Raw genomic sequence first — 5615 nt, forward strand, 5'->3', positions numbered from 1 at the left:
TGATCAGTGCAAAGCTAAGTATTAACATATCTTAATATATTTCTCGGTGAGTCAATCTGGTTTAAATTAGTTAATGTAATTTAAATTTTATTCATTATTGCAACATTCCATACCTTATATTTCGTGAATTAAAATCTCTTAAGGCATTTATAAAGTTCAATTATAAAACAAAACAATATTTTCTCTGGATATTTATACATCGCAAAATATTTTTTTCTACATTCAAAAATGATTTAAAAAAAAAAAATTAGTGCATACTTGTGAATCAAGAAAAATGCAATGGTACTGTTGTTGTTGTGTTTTGAATTTATTGGCCTGAGGATGAAGCCTCATATCGTCATCACTCTTTTTTTGTCGTTTGACGGCTGCTACGTTTAATTGACGATTAACCATCTCTTAGTTTTCAGCAGTGTTGTTCATTCAAATAGGTTTTTTTAACATTCATGCCAACTCTTTGGCGCTGTTGTTGATTTTTCTCCTTTTCTTGAGTTGTTAAGTCGGTTTTCCTTTTCTTTGGTTGTATTACGGTATCTTTGTCCAGATTTTCAACGGCTTGTATTTCCTGAGTTTTTTGGAAATTATTATTGATCTTTTTATTGTTTTTTCTGATTGCACTTGTAGATGCAACAGGCTGTCTTAATTGATTTTGTTGTTTCGGTGATCGTTTAATGCTTTTTGCTGTGATAGTAGCAAAGGTTTCGTAGATGCTGGAGAACACTTTTGTGTTGTTAAATATGTCAAATCCGTTTCTAGTTTCAATTCTACAATGGTACTGATATAGGATTTTTAATGTTCTGGGAAGCTTGTTTATCAAGAACATGGAAGATTAAACTCACTCAATTTTGTCTTTAATTTAATTAAAAAAAAAAAGGTTTGAATGTTGATACAATTGAGAAAAATTACACTGAATTTGTGATACAGTATGTGCATTTATGAATACTTTAAATGTATACCTGACAAACTATCAGCCATTGATCACTTTTCAATCAAAGTTTCTTATTGTTATTTAAGCAGCGTTTCGATTACCTTCATGAAAATTGTTTAAGTTAGAAAAAGAAATCTTCAGAATCTAAAAGTATTTTTGAAGCTAAAAGCATTTGTAAAATTTATGCATTATCTCCTTTTTCATCAAATGTTGCGTCTTCTTACATAATCATTTTCAGTTTCGTGTTTTGAGTGATTTCCTCAGATCGCTAAGACTAGGAAGGTCCATCTTGTCCACTTAAGTTTTTTGGTATTTGAGCTTATCAATATTGAAACAATTTGCAAACAGACTCCCAGGGATGGCTTTCATAGCAAATAATGACTTCATTATGATTTTCTGAAATATAAAAAAAACGGTATGACATAAATTTTGGGAAATTTGTCTGGAAACAGAAGATAGATAAGTTCAAATTGATATTAAAGTCCCCAAAATGTATTTCTTAAGACACTTGCTGGCTGCTGGTACGGTCACTTTTATTTATGTTAAAAAAAAATCAAAATATCACGTCCCATTTTTATGATGATGATTAGAATTCCAAGATTTCTCAAAACAATGTATTGAATAAAGTTAATTAAAAGATGGCCTGCAAGAGGACAAGTCCCCATTGTTTTGAATGAAGTTAAATAAAAGATGGCTTGCAAGAGGACAAGTCCCCATTGTTTTGAATGAAGTTAAATTAAAGATGGCTTGCAAGAGGACAAGTCCCCATTGTTTTAAATAGAATTAAATTAAAGATGGCTTGCAAGAAGACAAGTCCCCATTGTTTTGAATAGAATTAAATAAAAGATGGCTTGCAAGAGGACAAGTCCCCATTGTTTTGAATGAAGTTAAATAAAAGATGGCTTGCAAGAGGACAAGTCCCCATTGTTTTGAATGAAGTTAAATAAAAGATGGCTTGCAAGAGGACAAGTCCCCATTGTTTTGAATAGAATTAAATAAAAGATGGCTTGCAAGAGGACAAGTCCCCATTGTTTTGAATGAAGTTAAATAAAAGATGGCTTGCAAGAGGACAAGTCCCCATTGTTTTGAATGAAGTTAAATAAAAGATGGCTTGCAAGAGGACAAGTCCGCATGGTTTTGAATAGAATTAAATTAAAGATGGCTTGCAAGAGGACAAGTCCCCATTGTTTTGAATGAAGTTAAATAAAAGATGGCTTGCAAGAGGACAAGTCCCCATTGTTTTGAATGAAGTTAACTAAAAGATGGCTTGCAAGAGGACAAGTCCCCATTGTTTTGAATAGAATTAAATAAAAGATGGCTTGCAAGAGGACAAGTCCCCATTGTTTTGAATAAAATTAAATAAAAGATGGCTTGCAAGAGGACAAGTCCCCATTGTTTTGAATGAAGTTAAATAAAAGATGGCTTGCAAGAGGACAAGTCCCTATTGTTTTGAATAGAATTAAATAAAAGATGGCTTGCAAGAGGACAAGTCCCCATTGTTTTGAATAAAGTTAAATAAAAGATGGCTTGCAAGAGGACAAGTCCCCATTGTTTTGAATAAAATTAAATAAAAGATGGCTTGCAAGAGAACAAGTCCCCATTGTTTTGAATGAAGTTAAATAAAAGATGGCTTGCAAGAGGACAAGTCCCCATTGTTTTAAATGAAGTTAAATAAAAGATGGCTTGCAAGAGGACAAGTCCCCATTGTTTTGAATAGAATTAAATAAAAGATGGCTTGCAAGAGGACAAGTCCCCATTGTTTCGAAAAGAATTAAATTAAAGATGGCTTGCAAGAGGACAAGTCCCCATTGTTTTGAATGAAGTTAAATAAAAGATGGCTTGCAAGAGGACAAGTCACGAATTGTTATTAACCCTTATTGAAAGACCTTGTAAGAGAATTTGATTTTGAAAAGTTACAATCAAGAGATAAAATTTTCATTTAAAAAATATATTTCATCGAGATATAGATGGTGGATATAGATTGGGAAATATAATTAAAAATATATGTGTGTTCGGATTCTTTGTATGAACATATTATTCTTAATTATATTTCCCAATCTATATCCACCACATTCGCCTTCGTCTTGAACTTTTTTGCCAAATCACGCAAGGAGATTCCAGGATTATTGTGAACTGATCAAATCACCTTTGCTCGCAGCTTCCGGTCATATGTTCTTCTTTTACGCCTGGTTTGTTTTGCTCGATCCACCGTAAGGGTCTCCCGGTAACGTTGCAGCACCGAATTTACAGTCTATTTTGGATATTTCAGGAATTTCGCGATCTGTACCCCTAACCACGTCGGTTTCTATACGTGAGTTTGCAGAATTTTGTCTCGCCTTTCGCGTTCCATCGTTTTGACTGACTGCTGCAATTTTCACCACTAAGTAAACAGACCATCCGGATAAAAACACTGTTAATAGATTCGCGATGTGACAACTAGGGACGCTGCAGTAAATGAGAAGATGCGACCAGATTCTATGTAAAACAGACTTTACGTACGGCCGTTCGTTTGTATTCGAAAAAATCGATAAGTCTGAGGCTGTTTTCGTTGCTCAGCTGGAGTACACTGAACCTTCCAATTGTAGGTTTGAACTACTCATCCTGGCTGGCCGACCTGAGTGTTGAAATCCCCGATGACAATCTTGATATCATGTTTTGGGCTGTGGTCCTATTCACGTTCAAGCTGCACGCAGAATTCGTCTTTGTTGTCATCGGTACTTCCAAGACAAGGGCTTGACACGTAAAGTCTGCTTCATTTAATATTGGAACAAATTCTTTTGCTCATTGTGGCGCTCCTAGTGGACGGATTTGGAAACTTTTTTCACCCACGTGTCGGGAAATTCATTACCTTTCACCATGTATTTATGTCATAACACCAAACGATAGCATTTTGTAAACAACCGCCATGGAAGCCGAACGGAGAGATAGATGGTCCTGATGCTGAAGAACCGGCCCTTGTTCTCTATCGGTTCTGCTTCTTTCCGAACACTATAAAAGCTATTCCATGATCGTGTGTTTTTCAGCAGCTCTGGTAGATAGTATCTATGACCACAGGTATAACCATCTCAGAACATCCGTACCGTGGAGCTCTTTAAACGTACCCCTTGCAGCGCTACGATGTCAAATTTGCGGCTTTTCAATTCTTTGGAGAGCACCTGAGACTGCCAATGAAATTTAGAGATCAAGAATTTCATGTTCCAAGTCAAATCGCTGGTCCTTTTTCGTAGCGTGGACCTTTGCCGATTACCATCAGAAATTTCTTGCTCATAGTTCGTTGCTAGATGTTTTTTGCATAAATTACTTCAAAATGAGGTCCAAAAACAAATAGACATCTTAAAGTCTAATAAATGGAATAAACTTAAAATATTCTTATCAAAATTTTCATTTTCATTCGGATCATAAATAAACCAGCAATCACTAAACCTCAGGCCATCTGTGGAACTAATCTCATTGAAAGTAGCGAGCACTTTCCTACCCAGATAAACCTATCGTTTCCTCCGGGATCAGTTCCTGTCAATTATGCTACGTACCGGAAGATTCCATTGAGGTGCTGAACCTCTCCAAAAACAAACGTCTGGTTTTTCCAGGGCCCTACTAAAAGAGAAATTGAATCCCCGGTTCTGGTAATATCACAAACATACAGATCACACAGGCAATGTGGGCGATCTTCAAAGAAAGCAAGCAGTTCACAAGACGATCGTTAATTGAAATCAAAACACTTGAGAGATGGGGTCGCTTGAAGTCGAATAGCTGCTCTGCTACTGTTTGTGTTGCGATCTTCGTCCGTCGCCAGATTTCTGTCATGCTTCCTTGGCCGTTTGATGGAAGGGTAAAAGTGTGAGTTTCACTTCTCGAATGGCGATAATTTGGTGAAACTGGAGAGAAGAAATCTAGACGTTCCGTGGTTGGTGACGCTAAAAATAGGTCCACTTGGCCAAATCCACCCCGGGTTCAGTCTCGGGGCATCGTTTTCAACTTCTGGTTTTCCTCGCGTAGAAATCCGTGGCTGGCACGCGTATTGGTTGATGCGCCTGGCGTATTGTGGAGAGCTCTGACGGGGACGTTTCAGCTTTTTCTGATGGACATTTTGGATCAAATTTACGATCGCTGTTTCCTTTGAGTCAGCACACCAGACCCGAGATTCCTACAATGTACAGCACACAGTGCCGAAAGAACGAGTAAGATAGTGAAGAGGAGAACGATCTTCAGTCTATCAATGTCGATGAAACAACATTCAGAAAAGCAGAAGCGAATTTATCGCTGCTCAACACTTGAAGTAATTATCATCCAATCCGGGCGGTCGCCTTTTTCTGTTGCTTACTGATTCTCTGCTGAGTCTGGCTGGGTGCTACTACATTTCAAGCGGAACTTGACTTGGGCGGTTATGAAAAATTGCAATCACATGTTTGTTAGCACATTTTCAAAGCAATTATCCTGCCAGGGCATTTGGGAATGGTGCTTGTTGCGATGTTAACGCTCGAATGCGCATGAGTAAGTTTGGCGCATGAGCGACGCTAAAATGTTTTCTTAGTTTCAAATGTGGTATTTTTAAGGGGGGGGTAGGGTCTAACGGGTATAAAAAAACACCATGTTCACGATTTTTTTCTAGAGCTATCGTTCAAACAAATGTATTCAAATTTTTTGCATTATACAAAGCATTGTTAAAAGAACATTTAGTAATTTTTTCGTA

The sequence above is a fragment of the Uranotaenia lowii genome, chromosome 2 (genome assembly GCF_029784155.1).
Source record: "Uranotaenia lowii strain MFRU-FL chromosome 2, ASM2978415v1, whole genome shotgun sequence".
Taxonomy (NCBI): Eukaryota; Metazoa; Arthropoda; class Insecta; order Diptera; family Culicidae; genus Uranotaenia; species Uranotaenia lowii.